We start from the raw sequence: 26,322 nt of genomic DNA on the forward strand, positions 1-26,322 counted from the left end.
GTTCCTTTGGCATAAGGAGCATGACTTGCCTAGCAATAATATGAGACTTGCCTCGTCTGTGCCCACTACAAAAACAATGCTTCCATTAAGCAGGACTTAAGGCCTGCAGGCTCCCGCCTCAATTCCTGTGCTGAGTAAGAAACTTCTATGTTCAACATGAACCATCATTACCCAGATTTCAGTGAAACCAAAAATACACACACAAAAGTCTACAGATCTCCAACCATGTAATCATAACTACAAGCACAAATTCTTTAATGCTAATGAAGCATTTATAGATCTAAGGCCTACATTTTTTCTAAAGCTGCAAAACAGTATATTTTATTCTCATTTAATCTAGAAGAAATGTTGATCTCAAAAAAAGAATTAGGAAAAATGGGACCACATTTAAACCTAAAGAATAATTTAGTAAAAGAGAAAGTCATTCTTCGTAATACTTAATTGCATTCTTTGATTAATCAAACACTTCTAAAGAACAGAAGTCTTCCTTTGGAGCTGGCCTCACAGGTGTGGGGCACCGACTGGCACTCAGATCAGTGCTACATTGCTCAGGAGCCCAGCACATGCACTGGCCAACACTTTCCAAAACACAGCATGGTAGAAAGAGCACACATCCCCATTGGGTTGGCAGAGCTGTGCACATAGCAAGGCACTGGGAGAAACAGGAGAGTTCATATTTACAGGAAACCAAGCTGAGTTTCTCTGCCTATGACCTTCTCAAAGTGACAAACATTCTCACCTCCAAATACCCTTTAATCCACTGATATAACGGTATGGACACCTCTCTGTTGAGTGAAAGAAGTTCCATATTTAGAAGTCAACCTCATTCAGCCCCCTAAACCTGATGACCAGGGCACTTTCACAGTGTACAGTACTCAGGCCTCAATTTATGAGCATATCTGATAAGTCAAGGCCATTTTTGTGAGCTTTGTGCAGATTCTCCAACAGCAGCAATCTGGCAATGAATACTACATTTAACTCACCATGTTGGGCTTATGATTTAAGGAACTGATTCATCCCTTTACTTCTAACTGCATGCAGACACGAGAAGATCCACTAGCAGACCATCTCCAGAATGTCTCGCCAAGCAGCATGTAGAAGAGGTTTTGTTATTAGATGGGAATCTCTCATCTTCCTGTCCTGCGAGCCGGCTGTGGTGGCAGGGCAGGTTTCTGGCTGTTGGTCCTAGCCATTCTTCAGCTTTGACAGAACACAGTCAAACCAAATTCAAAGCAATTTAAAGTAAGTTACTTCAAAAACAAAAACAAAAACCAACCAAACAAACAAACAAAAAAACCCAAATAGATTAATATCACACTGAACTAAAAAGTTACTGAATTGAAAAGATAATAACCTAATGACATTGATAGTAATTAACACATTTGTTTTATGAATCTATTAAGAAATGTGTTACATACTAAGATGTGCGAAAAATAAGCTCTCAACTCTTCCATCCCCAAGTTCCAGCCCTCTGTTACACAACCGCAACACAGCCACGCACACAGGCCAGGCTGAGATGCGGTGTGGGACATATTTGAAGGATCAGTCCTATGGATCCACATGTTACTGAGTGCAAGACAGACATAGGACTGCTTAAAAAAAACAACAACAAAAAACTAAAACGAACAAAAAAAACCCCACAAAACCAAAAACCCCAAACGTACTCACAGTTGACATTAAAAACACTCTCTTAACAACCGCACAGATTGTATGTGATTCTACAGAAAGATTTCGGTTCCTGAAGCGCTCTGCTACGTCTGCTGTGGGATCACTTATCACTCTGGTGATTTATTTTAAAGCAGATGCACAGAGAAGAATAAATACATTAAGCAACAAAATCATCAGAAATTCACCAGAAGGGATGCAGGGTTGGCACAGACTTGATTGACTAAATGCAAATAAGGAACCTGAACCTACAGTCTGGAATCAATGCTCGCAATCTGCATAACACAGCACAGCAGCTACGATGATTAACAGGCTGATTTTATTTCTGAGAACTTGATATGCATTTATAAGAATGAAACACGACGTTCTGTTAATTCTAGCAGGCTAAACGGGTAGCTTTGCCTCGAAAAGACTGTCTTTCTGCAACGTTAAGGAAAACAAAACCTTCGTACATTACTACTTCAGATATAACAGAAAGCTATTCAATTAGAAAACGTCATCCACTGCACTTAGAAAGCCTTACCCCCTGCCCAATACATGCACGAACAGGATCTATTCGTATTTTCCCCCACCGTTTGCCCGATACATTAAATCATCATCTCTGTAGCGGAGCTAGTGCTGCAGCAACTTCCTGCACTGCATCATTCACCTACCTCTGACTTCATTGTTCCGTGGGGCATGAATAAATAAAATCAAACATCCAGGTGGAGCTGTCACAGTTTCCCTTTGCAGCGACTGTGCTGAAATAATATAAAAAGAGCTGGCGGGTCCTACAGGAGGAGAAAGCTGGGTCAGTGCCTCGTTATGGAGCAGGGAAGCGCAGGGCTGCGAGCCGACTGATGCGCTGTGCTGATCAGCACATTTACCTAACGGCGTGGGATGGGCCGGACCCGGCAGCTTCTCTCAGCAGCTTTCAGACCGAACGGACCCTGCGGAGTACCACATCGCTACGGCAATTCTGGCGAGTAAGCAATCTCACAGCAAGGCCAGTGCCTCTCGCAGCCTTGCAAGACGAAGCAGGCAGCTTGGGCAGCAGATGCTGAATTGTATCAATATGATGACGCCATGTGTGCTTCCCCAGAACTAAATCACTTTCTGATTCTGCTACCAATTCCCAGGTAATATTCAATTCCTATGCTTCTCAGCCCCAGACTGGGTATATTACTGACCTACAATGCAAAATTGGGAACTATACCAGTCACACGTAAGCACAGAAATGTACAAGCCTAAATTTATGCCTAAGCAGAAAGCATCTTTTTCCTTTCATCGTTTTGTTTTATTTTTCCTGTACCATCTTCTTAAACATCACTGAAGCAGAGAGGACATCTACCAGTCTCAGTGCTCCCGCATACATCCCGAGCTCTGCCCATTGCCTCCATCACACTTTTGCATGCCCCTGGCGGCACTGAACGCCTGCAGCTCTTCCCAGCTGTACCAACACAGACTGCGCTCAGCACCTTGCACTGAAAAATGTATTGCCCATTCCTCTCTACTAGCCAAAGGAAACAAGGTTTCACATCCCTTCTTTGTAGCAGAACTATCTCCTTTTAACACTTATCTGTATATTCTGTGTTTGCTCTCACTGTGGCATTTTAATATACCTTGAAGTAAAACTGGCACTGCTGGTATTTCTCTGGGAAGGGCAGCCCAAGTAGTTTAGGGTCTAAAATCATAAATAACACATAAAAATGACAGCGTTTACATCACATTCACTTAGCCTATGAAATTAGAACTAATCATTGACTTATCTTGCTCACTGCTGTGGTTTGTAGAAGAGCAAATCACAAGACAGCTAATGAAAAAAGTAGATCAGGATCTATTCACTCAAATGCCAAATCTTTTCCTCTATTTTGCCACAGAGGCTTTCATATCCCTTGAAAAGGTAAAACAAAAACAATAACAAATTTCTTAACTGCTTTCGTGAGGTCTTGCCTACCTCTGCAGCAGTGCAGATTAGGAGCTTCAGGTAAGGAAGCATTCCTGTCTCCTTAGGATGGAACCGCAGTGAGTTCAGCCGGACTCAGCTTGGAGCCCACAGGTTTTTCCAACCCTTTTCCCAACCCCAAGGCAGAATTACTGTGTACTGCTTCAATTCCTTTCTTATTTACCAAATTCCTCTGATAATAAAATGGTTCTATTTCAGTCAGGTCCATTGGTTCTCTGGGGTAGCATTATTAATTGTTACTCTCAAAAACAGTCTGCCAGCAGAAAAGGACTGACAGTTCTTTCAATAAATGGGAAGAATGACAAAAGTTAAGTATAACTGAGGGTAGGCAGGCAGGGTATTTCCCTTCTGATCAACTACACTTTGTGAACCTCAGTGTGGTATCTAACAGCCAGGCTGTCACATCCCGGCCTGCCATAGGTTGCTGCCATAAGGACTCTCTCCTCCCCTCATGCTCCCTCCTTTCCCAACCTTTCCATCCACCTCTGCAGGGCCACATGAGGCAGATGCTTTTAAGAGACAGAAATAGCATGTTCAAAGGCCTAGAGTGCTGACACACAATTTTGGGCAAATTCCTGATGCAGCCAAGTGAGCTCACTGTGCAGAGATGGCTGTGAGCAGTCAGTACGTTTCCAAAATGCAAACATGGCCACACAGAACCCTTAAAAACGTAACTCAACTAGCACAGGAAATGCAAAAGGACTTTAAAAATGCACGAGCACACCTCCATGCTAGTCTCCCATCACACTTTCTCCATCAGACCCATGCATTCCTTCAGCAGCAAAGAAGGTCTCCAGGGCAGCCAGGCCCTCCCTACCCCAGGCCTCATCACAAGGAGACCGTGTGTCCAGTGGGACCCTTCTCAGCAGGAAAGTCACCTGGGTCAGTTTTCCTTCATCAACTCTGTTGTATAATCTGTAACCAAGTAAGAAAAAGCTCTCTGCCAGAGTTCAAGGTCCAAATAAAGACACATCAAAATGTTATACAGAGCTTCATAGTAAATGGAAGATCTTGCAGCTAGGGCAGTCTCTTGCTCCCAGGCCTCATATCACTGCCTCTGGAACTTCTTTCCAGTGCACAGGTAAAATAAATAAATAAATAAATGACAGAAAAAACCACAAAATGCCTACATTCAAAGACTGCATGTACTGCCTCTCCAAAATACATGAGAGGTCCTTAACAGCTTGCTTCAGTTTTCCCTACAGAAAAAATAGGAGATAATTTTCTCTCTTCTACTACACACATCTGAGATTTTCAATGCAAAGATGCTGAATAAGTACAAAACAGTCTAAAAAGACATACTGTCAAGAATAGTTTATATCGCTCTCTCAATGACAAAGTCATGGAGGCTGCCTGCATGCTTCAAGACCAGCTGGGGCTGGAAGAAGTGTGGCCTGAGGCTGGTTGGCGAGCTGGCTGCAGGAGGGCACTCATCCTTTCCCTGTACGAGGCCCCATCAAATGCTGGTCTGGTAAATTTTACGTTCTGGGAATAGTTTCTTTGTATTATTTCCCTGTACTGCCACTGTGGCTTTGCAAGATGGAAGAGGCCGTCATTTCAAAATGGTAGATCTAATTTTCCTGCTAGTTTTCTACTTGAAACTTCCTAATAGCTCAAGTGATCTCAGCCTCATTTAAAGCAAGTGGGATGGGATGCCAACAGTGAGGATTTTGACCTTCAGAGACAGAAGACATCACACTGTGGAACTCAGGCATCTGGGATGAGGCACAGATGCAGGAAAAAGCAGTCAGGGCACAAGGAAGCCAAATCAGATTGAGTGATCTCAAGAAAAGGAGAGTTAACAGAAGTACTGGCATACCAGTGAATGGTGTTTAAGTGGCTGGTGTGCTTTTACACTGCATTATTACTCCCTTTTGTGAGCTAAAAGTCTATTGGCTTCTCATGCTTCTCCCTAAAAGACAAAACAAAAAAAGCTCAAGAGCATAATTGTGATCCTACTTTTATCTACCTCTGTGACGTTAGGAATATAGACACTGCATTCACCAGTTTGCAATTTACATCTGAAATTCACCTTAAATATACTATGGTTTCTTTTCTCTCTTGGATTTGTACAACTCATGTGTGCAGTTTACTGTCTGTGTGCCTGCCACCTCCAGTTCTGAAAGGTGCCAGATGGATGCTTGGTTCTGTTTAGCCACCAAACAAAATCCATGTACAAGCCCCCTTGACACCTCATCAGGCATGTGTGCACAAACAAAACATTGCATGTTATTTTGCATTTTAATGTATGTTCAGGCAACAATTTGAAATTCTTCCCCAATGAGAACACATCTTACAAAAGCCCTGCTTTGTCTACGTGCAGTTTTGCAATCATGCAAGCAAACATATGTGCTGTGCTACCAGCAGCCATCCCTGCAATCTGCCATGGCCCACACTGTAAGACACAGGCAAAAGGAGACCAAGCAATTCAGCACCCAGTAAACACATGGGTTTTCTTGGGAAAACTTAATCTTGAACAACAGATCATAGCTAAATATTGTCATGCTTCTCTGGTACAACTCACCACTGCATTCCTGAGCCAGAGCATGCCAGTTCAGCTGATCTAATTTATCAGTACAAGTCTTAGCACTTGTAGTGTCTGGCCTAAAACGGACTGTGGGTGGGATGGATTTAATAGTCTAACTGCAAAAATCTTGGCACCTCTGTGAATTCACAAGATCTTCCCTATGTAAGGCATTTGCATACTCATAAAGCAGGCAAGCTCTGTGCCAACATTCCCTGCTGGGTGCAACACTTATGGCCTCTAAGAGTTATAGGAAATAAACTAATTGGCTCTCAAAGAATAGTTTGTTCTAATGATCATTTCACCATAATATCACCAGAATCTCTCATGATTTAAGACAGTTTAGACCAAATTTATTCTATTCTGAATTACTGACCACTAAAACAGGGCTTGGGGCAACCTGCATGTGCCATGACATACAGTACGATTTCAATTCCTTTATAATAATGCCAAGTCCAATGCTAAGAAATTACTACATGGAAGGTTTGAAATTAGATGGCAGACAGATCCGTTTCAGCTGTACCGCTGGCAGCAATTTAGCAGCGCAGATAGAAAAGGACATCACATGAGATGATTTCACTGCTGCTTTCTGTGAAAACAGTAATGAGCACAGTACCCTCAGCCAGTCTGCAACCAGGAGAATCTGCTGGGAAGTGAAACAGAACTGTCTCACAGCTGTGCTGCATGTAAGCTTGTGTCCTAGGGAACAGAGGCAGATGCACACAGTCTGCAGGGGCCTGGCAATCAGCTGCATGGAGCTGCAGAGGCTGCCGTGCTGTGAAGACCTCGTTCTTCCTGCCTGAGGTTTGAGGTCGGCCCTCGGCAGAAACTGCACTGCAGACAAGGACTGTTGCAGCACTGCTGTGTCTGAAATCAAACAGAGCGTGTTACATGTTGCTGAACCAAGACCAAGCTGCTGGTCATTACTGCAGCCAAATGAAAACAGTGGTGGTGGTGACACTGAGGTAAAAAGCTGTCAGTGGCAAGAGTAAGTGGCAAGTGGTTATACATGGAGAACTGCTGCACACACCTTTCCTTTGCTAAGAATAAAATACGAACAAGCAACATTCCTCTAACTACTAAAAAACCCCATCCTTACCAGTCTGACAGCAGAGTAATCCTGATGCCCACTGAAGTTTATACATTGATCTCCTTATGACCATCAATAACTAAATTTTTAAAGACACTGTTGCCTACAGTGGTAGGGGAGATGCTGGGCATTTCTTACGTATGAAAATGATCGTTATCTTCATCCCTTGGAATGATCTTCACTTTCTGAAGAAAGGAATCAATTTGCCCATTTATGCATAAAGATATTTGCTTCTTTTATTTGGAGGCTGTCAGGGTCACTTGTAACATTATCACTGCTGGCTTTACAGAGAGTTTTCATCATTTTGCTGCAGTTTATTTCATAGTGTTCATTTCTTTAACATTGCAGTCTTAACCACATTCTCCTTATTTCCCATTTGGAAGCCTAATTGCTGGCAGGGTATACATTCAGGGGAGAGTAAGAAGCAATGAAGACAAGCCTGACTGCCATCATCATACTCTATGATCAGAGCAACCATAAATAAAACAAACTGCCTGAAATTAATAGAAAAATTATCACAATTGCAGACAAAATGTAATTTGAAAGATGATACAGATTTAGATATAGATATACTTAGAGAAATGCATCAAACATTACGTTAAGTTACACCTGACTTACTGCAAGTAGACCATGGTTTTAGTTATCTAACTCTTTTGCAAGGAAAACAGGATTTAGCTTCTCTATTTGATTGATTTCCAAGCTTTTGTCCATTTTCTTCACTCTTTTAAGGTGTTTCAGTCCTGAACTCCACAACATTTTGGTAGCGCATAAGAAACACTTAGGAAAATTATTATAAACTGGCTGTATGATAGGTTAGCATGAAACTTATTGACTTAAGTTTGCATCCAAAAAATGCAGACCGCAAGAAATAAATACCATCAAATACGTAAATGTAAAATGCAGACAACAATAATTCCTACGTAGGTGAGCAATTTACAACCAAAAATCCCTCTTTAGAAAGAAATTCTGTGGATCCTTATGCACAAAATTAATTGTGCCAGCATAAATTTGAATGAATAACAGAAAGGCACGGGTACAGACACGGCAAGAAATATTACAGCAAATGTTAATGCACCAGTTGTTAGATTAGCTACCAATACAACTGTCTGGTTCCAAATTCAGTCAGCTGAATGTATGCAAGGTTTTACCTTTTTATGCTAACTAGAACACAAGTTCTCACATAAATGATATCATTTTCCACCAGATCAAGATGGCAGAACAGAATAAAGTAACCCAGCCTATCCAGGCCCCATCTCTCTAGGACTGCTCCTTCAGTGCATTTCTTCCCAATTACTAATTTTACCACTGCAAAGTAAGATTGCTCTGTAGATTATAAGACTTGAAGATATAAATCACCCCTGACATTTAAATGAGGACGAATCCTGTCTAAAAGGATCTCTGACCAAGCATCATTAATTGCCTGGATGCTGTAACACCCCAAGCACTGTTGCTCGAGCGCTGCGCAGCAGGCGGATGTGCCTCAGGCACGTGCATGGCCTGCTCAGCCACCACAGAATGACCCTCCAGTTCTGATGGACTGGGCCAGGGCTGGTAAGGTCCCTGTTTAACAGAGACCTGCCAACAACTCAGGTCTCCCACCTCCTGTGTGTCCCTGTAATCAAGGTTTGCACATCCTACTCTCACCCTGCACATAGCTAACTTTCACCCTGCGTACAGCTAATTTTCTTAGTTCTTTCTTATTATCAGTAAACCACTTCTTCCCACCTTATCCACACTCCAGCACTGCCCTGAGGGAGTTTCATGAACTCTCTGTCCGCCTCTGGGAGCATGTTATATTTTGTGGTTCTCATTCAATGCTAGACTATTGAAGAACTTCCCATCTTTCACTTTATTGCACTGCAGAGCTCATTTACACTATACCCCATAGGAATTTTCTCTGCCATTTCTCACTGTTGCCTTTGCCCACTTTTTCTCTCTCTGCATCCTCAAGGGGTGCTTCTCTGTCATGTTTCATTTGGTCCCCACTCCTCATTTCTTCTCCCCAGGGTGCTCTGAAGATCTTCATCAACATTTCTAACAGGTACTGCACCTCAAGTGCTTCCCAAGAATTAAAGTTACTCTATGCTGCTGGCTTCCTTTGGGATTTCCTTTCATTTGAACTATCCGTTGAAACTCTGTTTGGAACAGAGTGAAAGTTATTCTCTTCCCCTTCTCTTTAAAATGAAACAAAAAAGAAAGTGTGGGAATTACTATTTTGGCTACATTATGAGATGCTTTGGTCTTGCTTAGAGAAATATGCCAATAAAACTACTCACTGAAGAAAGTTAGGTTAATTTGATCCCTTTCCCTGCCCCCGCTTATTTTCACCCTTTCTTTCTTCTACACCTACAGCAACAAAAGAGGAAAAACTAGATTTCATTTCCAAGATGTTTACATGCATAATGACAGCTTGTGAAGGTTTCCAGCACAGGTTATTTTTTGTCTTCTAAGAACTGATCCGAAGACCTAGTTATAGAACATCGTCTGTAGAACATTTATCCCATGAATACCCAGTCATGGTTGACATAATATATTGATAGTCAACTGTGACTAAATGAGATAAGCTAAAGAATGAGGCTCATCCTAAGTCGGTACTCAAGGACCGATTCACAGAAAGCAGCTAATTACTTTCACACAGGGAGCATCACAATGGCACTCAAAAGACAACTCTTCTGGCTGAAGAAATAAATCCCTATTTTCCAGCACCACCTTTTTGCTTTTTGTTTCTTTTTCCTTCGGCTGGATCAGTCTGGTGGTTCATGGCTCTGCCTCATACAGTGGCACTACAGTTTGTGCAGCACAGCACAGGACCAAGAATTGCTTGTTTTAGGAGGCAGAACCCATTTAAATGTGCGTCACATTCTGACCTCTCTTGCCAAAGAGCAATTATGAGCCTGCCACAGAGCTAGAAATAGAACTTATGTCTCTTGACTTTCAATCCTTTGTATAATTAATTTCTATTCACTTTAAATAACCCTTCCTATCCCCTTATTTCATAAAGAAGAGATTGTCTCTTTCCATTTTTTATCAAAATGAAAAGCTGTGGAAAGAACGAAATAAATCCATAACTAGTACCAGTACTTGAATAGTAGTTCAACTTCTACTTCCCACCTCCCACACATTCAGACCACTCACTGTCTTCTCCCACCTTTCAGGAACAGACCTTCCAAGGTTTGATGACACTTACAGGTTATGATGCATAAATTATTTGGGAAACCTGCAAGTTTCAGTGCACTGCAATTAAAAACTTTCACTTCTGTCAAGACCAAAATTGCCTAAAGGGCAGGTGAACCAGATAACTTAAGTGTTCCCTACGTCACCAGAACCCTTTATGTTTTCTGACTGATAAGATTTTAGCTGTAGCCTCCTCTTTCTCCCCCCTCCCTCCCAAAACTTAGGAATTTGATTAATTTTTCAGTAATTGCATTACATGCAATTATTTTACACAGTGCATTTGCATATAATTATATGCTGAAGGTCACGATCTATGAAATCAAAGATTACACAGCAAATTAAATCATGTGGCTCTGGAAACAGAATGTATGTTCACAGATGTAAAGATGACAGTAAAGCATAAAAAATAGCTATTTAATTCTGAAATCAATTTTGTTGTACCTTGTAGAGAAGAGTTACCAAAAAGACTGTATTTTACACAGAGATTATATAATATAGCTGTTAGACAAATTAAGTGATGACTTGGAATCAGGACTACAGGACTTCTTTGTATTGCTCTCTCTGTTTTAATCTCTTTGAAGTCTAAAAAAGCAACATAGCTTATTGCACTTCTACAACCACATAGCCTTTCTGTGAACTCTTATGGAAACTTCACAGCCACAGATTGTACCTAAATGCATTTCCATGTGAAATGAAATAACTTGATGCAAGTTAAACATGGGCTCAAGTTATCTGCAGATTAAAAAAGGTGCTTCATTACCTTATGAATTTATTCAGAAGGGCAATTTGTCATTCATATTATTTACCAGCACAGCGAACCAGCCTTCTATTTCCTTTAGCACCCTCATAAACAGGGTCTTGCAGTCCAGTCACTCATATCTCTATACACTTGATCCAAATGTGGAGGCTTAGCTAATATAACAGGCACAAATGGACGACCATTTGAACACAAGTGGTGTTTGACTTCTTAGTACTCAAAGCCATCAAGATCAACCACAGAATTACTCTGACATCTGCCTGTGCTATAGAAGAGTCAAGAAGCAGATTTTCTAATCACAGTTTTCCCTGCTGTTGCTTGCTAATGCTAGCATTGGCATTTCTTTTAAGTGTTCCTCTCTGTTAGAATAAATTCACAAGGACCAAGTACATCTGCAGAAGCTCTTTCAAAGGAAACTACATCAACTCAGAGAGTTGTCGTGTGTGTTCTGCACTAATGCTATGCGCCATCTGAGAGAAAAGGAGATGCTTCAGAGCAAAAGGTCAAATTTATTTTAAAAATTATTCAAGACTTCACTTAGAATTTCAAGTGAAGAAACAAAGATTGCATTTCTAAATAAGTATTTACACAGACATACGTACACTTCCTGCAGTTACTGTGGTTTATTATGTGGGTTTGTTTCGCTTCCCTGGCATATATGCTATGGTACTAAAACTGTGAGAGAAAGAGATGGAGCTGGTGAATGTTACTATGTGAGTTTTCAGGTGCATTTTTTGCTACCTTCATTGGAAGCATCAGCATAGTAGTTGTAAAAATTGAGTGCCATGGGAATGGGTTTGTTGCTGTTTCCAGTTTAACTATCAGTCCAAGATGCAGGGACATAAGGAAAAGCCCACAAGTTAGGCATTAAAAAAATCCTAAATATGTTCATGTCAGATTGCCAAAAGGCAGGCTGGCGAGAAACCATTCTACTGGAAGCCACAGCAAACAGCGTAGGCAGTCAGCTACTCTGTCAGCTGTCTCCAGTTCTCAAGCAAGACATTTGTACCAAGTTGCTTCACTTTGGGAATGCTGACTGCTCTTTTGCTGCTTATTTCAACTTAATTACCACGTCTGTTACACAGTAACATCCATTTTAAAACAAAGGGGAGATCTATACTAGAGTAACTGTACTGGTCTTCTAATCCATACAATCTAAGAAAAAGTAAATCAAACTTTGCACTGGGTACATAGAAGATCTCTTTGGATGACTGAAGAAAAGAGAACCTTCCCTGATAAACGTGGACTGCAAAAGATTGGTTTGTTAAATCTGACCAAAAAAAAAAAAAAAAAAAACCCTGAAAAAAGACATATTGTTTTTTCAGTGTATGCTGATGGGGTGAGCATATGGGCTAGAGATGAAAAAATATTCTTGGCACAAGAAGATGTGTGCACAAGTTGGAACTGAATTAGGATAGAAATAAAAAGCTTTCTAGCTTTGTGAGCAGCAAAACTGTGGAGCATGACTGGATTATGAGAAGAAAACATACAACATTCTTGCCTGAGGTAATGGGAATTAAAATTGATAGTCCAGAAACTCCCATTTCAGTCCTCCTTCCCATAACTGCTGCTACTTTCAATGCTTATTAATCACTCCCTGGTATCTCTAGCTATGGCTTACTTTTTACATGCATAGGTTTGATCTCAGCAAGAGCATCTATCAGTCTCGTATCAATGGATGGAAGGGCTGTACACCAGGCTCCAGCAAGTCTCCCAGACCTTCACCTAATTCTACTGACTTAGCAAACATACATATTGCTTCCCTTTCTTGCACTACCCATGCACACATTTTAGCATAAATTTACTTATTCTCTTTCATCAAGATGCTTCTTAGTGAATGATGTGTTACAGCCTTTCAGCTTCAGCTATGAAATCACAGCAGTACTTAGCTCTTTCATTTGGAAATGGTACTCTCACCTTTAAAACACTGTCTATGAACTGTGTAGGAATGATCGTTCCAATTTTAGAAATGCAAACATTAAAAGGGCAGAGGGTTGGATCCTCAGCATGAGCTGGGACTTCAACAAAGAGCTTTAACTGAGCTTCTGCCAAAGATTAAATATTCTACAGGATGAGGAAAAATCAATTGAGATTATAGTCTGAAGGTTTCTGGTCAACCTCTCACTTAAGCCTACGTATCTGCTGGGGATGGACTCTGTAAAATCATCATTGTGCAAAACAAACTGCAGTATTCTCTGTCACTTAGATACTGGCAATAAAAACAGTCACTCACCTGCATAAGCTCAGTGTCTAAAACCTCTGCATGCTACTCTGAATGTGTTTAAAAAGCACTGTTCAGATGACAAGAGCTCTGTCCTGCTTTAAAGCAGGCAGATGTCAGCCACCTCCAATGTTAGCAATGATGCAGCTGTACAAGATCACTCCTATTCCTCGGTGCCCCTGTAGGACTGATGGGAGATAGAACATGCCCAGCCTATAGCATGTGACTGCTATACCCCTCCACCATGCCAGAAGGTGTCTCTGAAATTTGTTATAACCAAGATTTCTCTCCTCTTCTTCCATTCTGCAACATAGCCCTAGCAAAGGCTTGTTTATATTTTCCAGTCATGCCTAACAATTCAGACAAAATAAACTTCTGGTCTATCAGTGATGAAAGTACATTTCAGCTTTGTAGAAGGCAAACATATAAACCCACCAAAAATCAAAATAACAAAGTAGTAACGTCTGGATTTTGAGACAATTGCAGATAGTGCCCCATTAAAGTTTTAATTAAATAACAAATGCTGTGTCACAGTGCCATGCAACTTCATCAAGTGTATCTGTACACCAGGGAAGACAGACCATAAACATAGAGGATGGGGATGTTGATAAAAAAATTCAATATATTTTGAAAACACAAACAATTATGACTTTTAAATTGTTGCACTCCTTTTCTGCAGGAATAAATGCTCTTTAGAAGTGAAAACCAGCAAGAAAGAAATATTAGCAACACAAACGAGATAGGAAGAGCAAGGCCTTTTCCATTACCCTCTTGATGGGTTCCTTTTATAATCCATCAAACCAATATGCGTACATCTCCTTCCTGCTCATTCTGATTAACAAGATCAATTGTTACCCTGCTAAACAAAATATTTTGTTGTTTTTCCATACTTCTTCCCCAAACTGCTTTTAAGAAGCTTGATATTATACACTAATTCAGTAAGCTACTGAAGAGAGCACCTGACTTTTCTTCATCTCTACTATCCATTTATTTATGCTTGGTTCTATGTACATATTTAGCACTTGGATGAATCATGGAAATGAGCTACATCATGTCAAATGTTAGGGATGTACAGCAAAAAGGAATTTAAACTTTGTGTTGGAATCAGATCAACTTTAAAACCTCTCCTTTTAACTGGCCAAGTAATCAACTTAAAGCTGGAAATACAGGAAGAACTATACTAATTCATAGTTACTAGACGTACATGTATTTAAGAAAAGGTATTTAAGTTAACAAGGTAAAGGTAGAATTGGTCTGGAGTCACACCATTAACTCATTATCCATTGCCTTTTGCAATATCCTTTTGCTAAATCCCAGAAGAGATCACTTGAGATAATCATCCCTCAGCCTCATGCAGCCTATGAGGGACAGAAATCAAAGCTATTCAAAAAATTCCAGACTGAAATGAACATTAGGACATCCTTTCTATTTTTGCTTTCAAGTGGTGATCTTTACACAGGCAATGGCAGTAATTCAGTTCCCAATTAACTCTGCATGACCTGTAACTTCATTTTATGAGTCTTCTTACAGAAAGTATCAAGTATGTCAATAGAAAGCAAAATTAAAGTTCACTTACAACGTGCATAGAGAAAAGTGGAAAGGCTGCACTAAAAAAATAAATATTGACTACAGTCCTGTGATGAGTTATCAGAACCTACAGCCTCCCCATCCTAAACAAATATATAGCGCCAATCTTCTCTTCATACTCTTCAAAAAACTTTTTCAGTGGTCCATGAATCAGTAAATCAACAACTTGACAATTTTTTCCACAATAAAAAACCCCATCAGTATATACTGATGTCAGGAGAAAATGGAAGTTACTCAGAGGGCACGGGACAGCTGGTGTGCAGCCTTAACTGCTGCTACCATGACCACCAACACCACTGCGTAGCACTTTCAGTGTCAGCATCTTCACTGAACTCCTCAGGATCTCTAAGATGGATGGTTTCTTCTTTGTACAATGACATTCATATAAACATTAAAGGACAACAATACATAAGCTTAGTATTACAGTAAAATGATTGGGGCTGGGGTGTTAAGAATTAATTGTACCGTATGAGAAAGATATTACCCCCACTACTGTGATGGAGGCACATAATGCACTGATTTCTCAGATAATGACAGAGAAAGTCCAAAGCAGAACATGGCAATGAAACACAAGGGTCTAAACCATGGTTTTGCCCACAGACTGCTTTTAGCTTATCAGGAAATTGGATAAGCTTTATACTTCTGCACAGCAGGTGTGAACTCTGCACAAATCACAGCTATGTACATCAAGGTACCACGAAATGACAGTGTTTAAGTAATTAGCAAAAAGGAAATAAAGAATTTGGCACATACTGCCTGCTTGCACCAAGCTCTACTTGTGTGTGTATATATATATATATATATATATATATATATATATATAAAAGGGTGTGTGTATACATATATACACACACACACACATATATATACTTCTATATATGTATACACACACACATTTCTCTCTCTATAGCAATGGCCAAATCCAGCATTTTACAGAGCATAACACTAACTTAGCCATATAGAACACACTGAGATCAAATCCTTGCAGGATTCGGCCCAGTACATCATCCTTCCCCAGACAAAACGTGACTCACAGATCTTAGATGAACTAGAGCAATGCATTCCTCAAATACAAAACCATCCACTGCATAACAGGCCATGGTTTCAGTGAGTTATGGGGCTAGTTAGCTAGATTTATTTTGGCTTACCAGCTAGTAATGCCTGGACTTAAGCATTTAAAAAGATACTTTGATTTGTCAGTTCAGAAAATTATTAGGAAGAGAAAGTGTCTCAAACACAAGCCACAGCTTACTGTGTAGCTTCAGATTAAAATAGTAGCACTAGGCCATGATGGCATTTTTTTCAAGTACCAAGTGATGACACAGAGCTCTAAAGCCGTACGTCCGGTATTTCATATCTATGCTTGACTCAAAAGAATAAAAACTCAGCATGTGTGAAGTGAGTTAGTAATGAAAGTGACCAGAGATGACAGAAAAGAGGAATCTACTCAGCAATTACTTCTGATAGCCAAAAAGGTATCCCGGACTTCGCAGTTTCTGAAGGTTTCTCAAGTGAAGGATGTTTTACTGAAGGATATTTTGCTTCATGTGATGGAGCTTAAACAAATAAAACCAGCTCTGATTCACAAGCAGGGATAGCTTAAGCTGAGGAACTGCAGCAGCTTCTGACCTGCCATCCTACACTGCCCCTCCCATGGCTCAGGGACAGATGAGCTGCTTCACACAGCTCATGTGCTGCAGTCTGGCCCACCTCTGCATTCCATGTACTTCTGTCTGCAGACTTCGGGAGTTCAGCACTCGTTACATGAATCCAGCAAGAAGAATGCACAGATGACTGAGAAAAAAACTGGCATATGGAGGAAAGTGCACCTGTTCATAAGCTAAAAGCCCAGGGAGACTTAAAAATAACTCAGCACTGTAGAGATTTTAACATCCTATTTCAGTTACAAGATTAACCAGTGACACTGTAACGCACAGTAAAAATAGCATTTTCCACTAAGGAACATGGCTGGCTATTGCACTCATCTGTCCATCCCCTACATATCTTAAAGAGGGGCATAAGAGGATTAAAAATTTACTACCATCCCTCCCATTAAAACTGGCAGTCTCAAATTCGACCTGGCTCCTCCGAGACACGCTCAAGACAAAGCAAGCACGGCACAGAAGCACTTGCAGGCAACATCTAGATTCAGTGCCATATATTTGTTGTATACACCACTGGCAGATGAGAGAATGAGAATTGCATTGTGTCATTCATAAATCTGAGAGATTCAGTTTCTCAAAGCACAGGACCCAGCCCAATGGAACCTCACTGCCTGTTGCACAGCGTGAACCACTGCCAGTAAGTACCAATGTGTGCTCAGTGAGAAATCAAGGTTTGGGACCGACCAAGCATTTTCCAACTGGAGTTGCTCAGTTGAGTAAAACTTAGGTTTACCCGTCTCTACACTGGGATGGCGAATCCAGCACAATGAAGCGCCTTGAACACAATAAGCTCCAGAGAAGAGCATTAAAGCTGCCATGACAAAGGTACTCCACATGTACTTCTTACTGAACAGACTGCAAAGGCAGTAATTGGATAACTGCCTGTAAAGCAGAATTGTTTTGCTGTATTTGTTATGTTTGTTACACTCTTTTCTTTTCTACCTCTCTTCAACAGTCACTAGAAAGTAGATTTTAAAGAACATTTTGGAGCAAAACACTTATTGCAGCTGTGACTAAACATAGAAATTCAGCATGGTAAGAAGACTGAATGTCAAATAAAAGGGGGGATGCTCTAAAACGGAAGTGCAAAAAGTGGATTACTGACAGTTACGGTTTCTTGAAAACTGATTAATGGCACTGATAAATTCTATACAGAAAACAAAAACCAGAAGTGTGCTTTGCATGGTTGTAGATACGTTTAACACAGGACTAACTTAATTCCTCCATGAGTCGGTCTGGCTTTCTGTCTCCACATACGCGCGCATGCACGTATATACAATTATTTCCTCAGTGATTTCTAACAGACCTTCTATTTTCAAAATCATTTTTAAGAGTGCATGTAACGCCAGCACTGAATGTCAAAAGTAAGGTAAGGTATCTTCTACCTCATCTGAAATTCCCTTCTGGAAGAGAATCGTGCTTCATGCTTTGTTTGCCTCATTAGTTTGCTGATAATCCAACATGGCTCCCTCTGGTCCTTTATAGAGCCATGTTCTTGGGGTAGAGTCCCCATTCCTGTAACTGTGGTTTTCAACCCTAATTCAGATTTACATTTGAGTGTACTAAGATGTGCACACCATTTGCTTGGGCTCTGCTGACAAAACTCTCTGAACTCCTGTCCTCTTTGTCTCCTCATTTGTGTCATCTACAGATATTACAAGAATTTTCTTACCGCAGTATTGGAATTTATATATTGCGATGTCCCTATGGCTCTACTATAATTCTAAGTTGCAGCCAGGTTCTGAGGAATCAGAATTACATCAACCACGAAGGTTTTGTGATTGTAGTTGCTTACACTGGTCACCAAAGCGAGGTACACAAGATTATCTTCTGGGGTATAGGAAGAAAGTATTGGAACTTTGGTAGCACACACATATAATCTATAAATACATAAACACTGAGAGTGTCTGCCCAAATATGTTTTGCTGATGGGGGTGTTTGACCAAAAAAAATTTGGAGACCGCTGACTTGGGCATAGAAATCTACCAAAAGCAGCACTAAGCTGCAAAAACAAGTGATACCTGTTAGAAGGAGAAGTCTGTTTAGAAAAAAGTAACGTCAATAAATGCCATATCAATTAATGACAAAGAATAGCATAATTACGTTCCATGCTATTTCATGATTCCACCAGAAATCAGCAGCAGGCTCACATATGTTATCAACTGTCTAAATAATGCTTTTGCTCCCAAACACGGACACTGCAATAACGTGCACTGCTGTGGCTCCGGTTCTCCCCCTCTGCACAAAGTAACTGAACACTGCACGTTGCAGAGAACGCATTGGCCAACTCTCCTTAGAGCTTCTGGAAGCAATTTATCCAGATGTGCTGCTCTGACAGGTGTTCTTTATCTTCTTGAAATACAGACAAGAAAGTATTACTTCATAAGATGTGAAAACGTTTCCTAACTTGGTTCCAAAACCACAATGAATATGTCAGATTGACTCTTTCTGCCCTAATTGACTCATCTACTAACTCTAATTAATGCCATTGGAATTTTTGGTTCAGTACGTGAAACGTTGCCTCTCTGTGTCTGTGGTGGCTGTAAATCAGCTTTCTTTTGCTTCACTCATGATTCAGAACAGTTTCTTACCTGTATTACACTTGCAGCAGAACCCCCGCTCCAGTTTCTGGTGCCATGGGTGCCCCTTGGGCAGCACCGACTTCTGCTTGATCAGACATCATCATAAGCTTAATAATATAACTTAATAATAGCACTCACAGCCCCTACTTTACATTCCTATCCCCATTTTACATTCCTAAACGAGAAATACAGTTTATAAACAACGTGACGGCAGCACTATTCATTCAGCTGAGTCACACCACAGGACTGGTTTTCAGGCAGGAGCACGACTTTCATTCCTTTTTGTCAGAGGAAATGAAGTTCACACCTGACAGGTTTGAACAAAGAACGTTTAAGCTTTGAGCAATCCCACAAAGCAGAGCACGGCGCGCTGTGTCAGCCCGCACCGCAGCCGCCCCTACCGAGAGCCGGAGGCAGCGCCGCTGGCGGCGGCGGGGCTATGGCGCCACCTGCAGGCCGAGCGGCCAAACGCGGCATTCGGCGCCGCTGTTGGAAGGCGCCGCTCCGCCGCTCCCCGCGGGCCGGGAGCGCTGCCCGTCCGAGGACGACAGGTGCTCCGCGGGGAGCGGCTACCGGCACGGGCCGTTCGGTTGTTTGTCTGCTTTTTCGGATATATGTCCAGAAAGTATGTTTTTCTTGTAAGTGATCTCCTGATGAATGCATGACAGAGTACTGCAGCTGTAAATGCTCCTAATTTTACATATGTAGGTCGCTCTAAAACTAATGCCTCCTATATATTTCCATAGAAACTACAACAGATACAAAGAGCACAATAATGCTGTTTGACAGAGCCAATTCTCAACTACAAGAGACTTTTTCAGCACAGTCACCACCATCAGCTCTGCATCTTCGCCAGTGACGAACAAGAGCCTGTGTGCCACACTTGTGAACATGTACACCACTGCTGAAACGCACCACCCGCCCCTCACTGCACTCACAGCCACTGTTCGGTCTCCGTTACAGTTCAGGAAGTGTCAGTGTATGTCAGTGGGTACCACGCGAATGAATTCAGTGACAGCCCTTTGTCTCATACCCACTTCCACACCAGACACCATTCTGTCAGAACGCCTCTCTGCTGCCATCTGTCACACGGCAACAAAACGTAACAGAACACTGGTGGGAAGGTTCAACCTCTACTGCCATACCACACCACCTTTGACATTGCAGGCCAATACCATAAGATAGGAGGCACTACTTTTGGAGCAGCCCTCTTACCTATCTTCATTGAAACACAACCTACTTGAAGAACTGACATTATTTTGTCACTGGATCTTCAAGTCCAAGGCCTCCTGAGAGGACATGAGCAACAAACAGAGGGTTTTACACCGCATAACTCCAGCAGCCTGGGACCTGTAGGACACCTGTAGGACACTGTACTTTGGGTAGAAGTGCTGTCTATTTGAATGATCTGTTGAGTTGTGGCATTTCACACTTCATAGTCATGCTAAATAAAGAAGTTTCTCTTTGCATGTGTCTGCATTTTCCTTCCTTTCACAGCTGACCCCCACCCTAACACTTTCAGCTAGAAGCAAGTCTGACCCAAACCCAGCCCTCTCAAAGCTCCCACGTGGGCCTCAGCTATAAACCCTGAGCTAATCCAGAAAGCCTTTAAAAGATATTGCTTTGCCTTGTGAGTTTAGGCCTAACAAACACTTTGTGCTTCAATACAGCCCAGATTGTTTAAAAACACAAACAAACAGCAATTAAAAATCCACAAAACTCAATGAAGACCAGTGGTTGTTGAGAAAGTACCAGAATCCCAAGTTTCCACTGCAAACTTGACTATGTGAACATTTTAAAAGCTCACTCACCATGACACAAATCATTTAATAGCCACGGCAAACACTAAAAACATCAAATTATTCCATGATTGTTAAACCATAAATGTGATTCTAAAGATTCTACAGCCTCTGGATGAAATTTGTGCAATAAGATAAACATCATCAACACACTGCATTCTTATACCATCTGTAGCTGCAGGAGCAAAGGAACTCATGTGCCACTCTGTTACAGTACCTGACCTTTAAATATTGCCTTGATAGAATTTCCAAAGAATTCTCTGACATTCAATATGTGCTTGGAAATACTAAAGGAGAAAGATGGAATACTCTGAAGAGGAAAACAGATACAAAAGCTGTGGAAGTTCACTCAAGTGCTGGAAAAAAGTGATCACCTCAATGTCTAAGTTCTGCGTATTTACCAGAAGTCTTTTTTAGGTGCTGCGTGGGCTGAAAACCAGTCCTGTTAAATAGGACAACTGAACACAAAAGCAAGAAAGAAACCTCTCCTGCAGCGTTACCCCATAGCACTGTGACATACAGACCTTCAGGCAGCAGACATAGCCATGTGCAGCACTGGACAGAGGAGCCACCACATAAGGGTAAATCCATTGCAGCACTACAGGCTGGGAGGCTCACGTCAAGCATCTTTGTTGCTCAGCAATGGCCATGGCTTTCAGCACCTCATTGTGCAAGTGTAATTTTTAGAAAATAGTCATTCCTTTCTGAATCACAGAACACAAAATAATAGGATGCATGTCCTTTTGCCTTCCTACACTCTTTGTTCTCCGCAGCCCCTTGCACTGTCTTATTATACAGCTAATCATATGCTAAAACTGCTTTTAATTTAGTCCATGAGGACAGATTGCTGTATGTGGACCGCTGACTGGGAGCAGAGTTTAGCTTATATTACAATGATGAAGTGGGCCTACCAGCTGCCCGGGCAGCCTGTCAGTCCCCTCTGGTAGCACAAGCAATCAGAAAGTCAAACACATGCATGGCTGGGCTTTTGTTTTCACAGCCAAGTTAAAAAAATAAAACAAAAAACAAAGACCAGGAGGCATCATCTGCAGAACAGCCAGCTGATCAATTTCAGCATGAGAGCCACTTGGAAAGGATATTAACTGAGCACATAGGTCTCTTCACCTGCTGACAGGGCCGATCAGTGTAAAAGCAACTAATTAAGACACAGGAACATGCAAAATAAATGGAGTTGCTTAGTTTCAAAGAAAGCAAAACAAGGATGGGTGAGCAACAACAGCAGAAAATGTGAGAAATACAACAAAAGCAAGACTTCCAAACCTCCCCATTAGGTGTTCTCTGTAGTCCAGCGGACATCAAAATGCTTCTATAAGAATTCTTATTTATGCGTTATTTCTGTATCGAGTTTTAATACACTCAGGCTTAGATTTTATTTTTTTCCACACTCTTCCCTCAAAGCCAATTTTGGCTAAATAATATAAAAGCTTGTGAGCTGCAGACTGTGTGACTACAGAAGGGTTTGGAAGCCAGCATGGAAATCTCTTTGAAACTGCCTGTCAGCTTTCACATTTCTTTTAAAATCAGACATGTTATCTATAATTGAAACAGATTAGCAGCACCTATGCTTGTAGCTTTAGCAAGTTGTTTGGCCATGACAGAAGTTGCATTAGAGCCGACACCTGAGCTAGCCCACGTTCACAGGAAGCTTTGGATGGAGTTGAAATCGGATGGGCAGCATTCACAGATGCACTGCAGAGCTGAGTCTGCAAAGTACAGACTTTGTTTATAGTGCATTTGTGCCTGGAGGGAAGACAGCAGCAGCAGTATTATTTACATGTATAAATGGTATGTCAGACTCAGGTTTACTGCTGAAGAATGAATATACACACAGAAAAAGAGCTTCCTAAAGAGACAATAAATTATCTATTTTTCTGGCCTAATGTTTTGTAACTTCAACTTTGGATTTATTATGTCTTCAAACACATTCTTTTTATGACCAGCTAATGTTTTTACTAAGAAACACCTTTGCACTGCAAGCCCAGAGGACAGTTTGTAGAGACAGTTCTAGCACAGGATGGCTTCAGTGAGTGACACATTTGCTGCCATGTGTGATACAGTCTGCTCAAAGCTCCTAAGTTAAAGAAACTAAGGAATACTGCACAAAATGAGGTTTGTCTCTTTAATAAAGAAGTTAGATTTGAGGTTTACTGTAGAGTTCAGCACGACTTCTTAAGTACTGTTATGTGGGAACACACCTCCAACAATAACTGTATTTTTATCCCTGAGCAACAGAAACACAATAAGAGGACATCGAGTGACAATGACAAAGATCTCCTTTGTAATGATGATTAAAAGGAACACTTCTCTGGGTCAGCATCACACTGCTAAGCTTAATTGAATCTATACATATTTCTAAAGCTTAAAATGACATGGTAAAATCAGCAGAAAAGAGAACAAAGTTGGCCCAATGGGTAGAAATTGTTTACTAGAGAGAAGAAAGAGGCTCTTCTACACGTGCTGTTAACAACTCAATTCCTCCAGGGTTGGACAAGAGCAGTTTCTTTCCAATGGCACTGCTCCAGTGCGGTACAGTGAGAAGAGACCAGCTCCCAGACTAGCACATACAGGAAGCACACAGATCGACATACTGCTTTTCACATTACCTGGGCAGTTTTACAGTGACACAACCCAAAATAAATCCAGGGGTGGGCACAATATTGCTGTACTTGCGCGCAGCTGACAGTGAAAGTGAGCTTTAACAGCCCGACCTGTGCTCCATCAGGGGTAACCATCACAATTATTTTACATCTGTAATTGATAGTTCTGTAACAGCAAATAGGCTTTAACCATCCACAGAAGCAGTAAAAGTAAATAACACTGTTACACTTCTTTCCTCCCTACTGACACCTTCATGTGCCTTTTATTCCAGTCCTTTCTTAGGGCACCTTCAGAAACTCCTTTGACATTAGAAATTGATGGGAAGGGAGTGTTGAACAAAATACCTCTCAAGCAATAGAGCATATCCTCTGGGGAATCTTTTCCTCCTACCTAGATAATTCTTCGCAAAAGTCAACATAAAACAGTATAAATATTTGATAGTAGTATAACAAATTGCTTTAATATTGGCAGGGTGAGAGAAGAAGAATAAAAAAAATCCAGTGGAACCCATCTGGTAGCTAAGTCACATATAGATATTGACCATCTGGGATCTGAACCATATACTTGACCCTCAGCTGGACAGCGTTTGCCACAGTTGTTTAATTAGAAGGATCTCTAGCATGGAGAAAAGGAAACACTTGGAAAATATTTGTAAAAATCAATATGCCTCAGTCTGAGGTTTTCCCAGTGCCTTCCTTCCATTCAAGAGCTAAATGTAGTTATAATTATTTGCATGTTGATTCATTATACTACACCTTCTGCAGCTTTTGTTAGGAATTACTTTGTGACACGTAGGTTGAAAAAAACTCTTAATCACCAGCAAATTCCCAAGACACAGTACTGATTCATTCAACAGAAGTAATTACTTCAGCAAATGTTTGAGTATTTTAACACTAAGAGAAGATTTCAGGTATTTCTAAGCTTTTTAAAGTTAGCCTGTCTAGTTGATATCCAGAAACTTCTAGCCATCGCAATGCAAAAAAATGGACACATCACTTCATCAGAAAAATGCGATGTTTCTCTGATGAAAAGGCTTAAATGCTACTTCTCATTTCTGTTAGTATATTCAGACCTGACATCACGTGGTCCCTGGGTTTCCCCTGGGGGCATGGATTTTAAAAGTCCAGAGGGAACTGGTAATTCCATGCACTGATTTGCTGACATATGAGCTCTGAAATTACCATAGGAAAGAATTCTGAGGTCTGCAAAGATCATTTCACAATCTCAAGTGCATCCTCGGCTTAGGAGTTTTAAAAGCTTTTTGAAGGGAAAGTGATGAAGTACGAGCACAGATTGAGGACAGTAATTTTTTAAAGCATTGTTGCAAAGTCATCTCCCTTTTAATGAACACTAACTACTTGTACAAAATGTTTCCTTCCCTTCTCTCTCAATAGATGCAGATGCAGTAAAATCCATCTTTCATGCTTTGCTAGATGTGAAAAATTGGAGACACATACAGAAAAGGCTGAGTCTGCCATCACAAGTCTTGTTTTCTTACTACTGCCCCATCTGTTCCAGACATATCCATGGGTATTCTTGGGGCTTCAATATATATATATATTCTGTTTATTTGATGAAGAGTTATGTAAATAGCTCCTCTTATTAACAGCATCACTAGCCACTGGGATGGAGGAGGCAAGGACCATGTATCTGACCTCACCACTTAAAATGAAAGACAGAACAGCCCCAATGAGCTTAATGGTTCTGAGTGGGCACTGATCAGCAGGTCATCACCTCACAGCTAAGTGCCTTGTGGAAGGTTGGACAAGTGTGTATGTGAGGTAAGGAGTGATAATGGTCCTTTTTTATTCTTTAAAAGTGTAAGAAAGTCATGCAAGGATTTCTTCTCCACTCCTGAACTCGCATCTTTCAACAAGTATATGATTTTCTTTTTGGTTACCTTTATACAAACAGCTCTTTCCATTTTTGCTTCGAAATGACACACATGGCATGAGCGCTCTAAGGGAGCCAACTCCCAGTTTCTTTAAAAGTTTCACTATATTGGAGGAAATAGGCCTGCTAGTGTGGTTATGCTTTTGTTTGCTGAACATTTCCTCCAGAAGCAACAATGGCATAAGCAGCACTAATCACACTAACCCATTAGCCCTGACCTGTTTCTTGCTGCCCATTTTTGTCAGAGATTCTTTTCCTTATATATCATCACACAGCATAACAAATTGCTGTACCCCCAAACCCAACATGTCAGAACAATCAGATGAGATGAAGCAGACAAGAAAAGCACTGGCACAAGAATTACATGCAAACTATCACTTATACCCCTTCCAGAATAATTTCTCACTATTCATTCCCATCTAAGAAACTCCAAGGCTATGCCTGCCCTTGCAACATCAACATTAAGCGGAATAGTCTCACAAGATGCAAACAGGAACAGTTGTAGAAGCCTCAATAACCCAAGTAATAAATCTGCACAAGTACTTAGAATCAGTAGGTAGAATAACCAGTAACATGCAATGGGTTCAGAACCTGAAAGAGGATAAACAACTTGGGACAAAGCTTTCAAGAGGCTGACTTTAAAGTATGGGTTCCTTTCCATGTGTTTATTTTTAAAGAATTACTACTAGTCACTTGGAAGGAATTCAGGTATTTATCTCAATCTCACTGGCCCGATTCCTACACAAGTGTTTGTTAAATTAACTTGAAAATATACAGCTGAAGTGAAATTCTATCATCAGTT

The 26,322-nt window shown here is 40.9% G+C and overlaps 1 protein-coding gene across 25 annotated transcripts in view; it reads right to left on the reverse strand.

Annotated features, from left to right (window-relative positions):
* Window positions 1-26,322, reverse strand: part of IQSEC1 (IQ motif and Sec7 domain 1) — a 365,521-nt gene that overhangs the window by 94,253 nt on the left and 244,946 nt on the right. Inside the window, exons 1-3 of one of the 25 annotated variants that reach the window (XM_046900103.1) lie at window positions 2,532-2,687; window positions 2,319-2,435; window positions 984-1,200 (exon numbers count right to left, since the gene is read on the reverse strand). The exons of 20 other annotated variants lie outside the window; for them this stretch is intronic. The gene's annotated coding sequence lies outside the window, so the exon portion shown is untranslated. Of the gene's footprint in view, window positions 1-983; window positions 2,236-2,318; window positions 2,688-26,322 lie in introns of those variants that run through there. 4 more of the 25 variants (XM_046900100.1, XM_046900099.1, XM_040646652.2 and 1 more) reach the window with 4 other exon arrangements.

The sequence above is a fragment of the Gallus gallus genome, chromosome 12 (assembly GCF_016699485.2).
Source record: "Gallus gallus isolate bGalGal1 chromosome 12, bGalGal1.mat.broiler.GRCg7b, whole genome shotgun sequence".
Classification (NCBI taxonomy): Eukaryota; Metazoa; Chordata; class Aves; order Galliformes; family Phasianidae; genus Gallus; species Gallus gallus.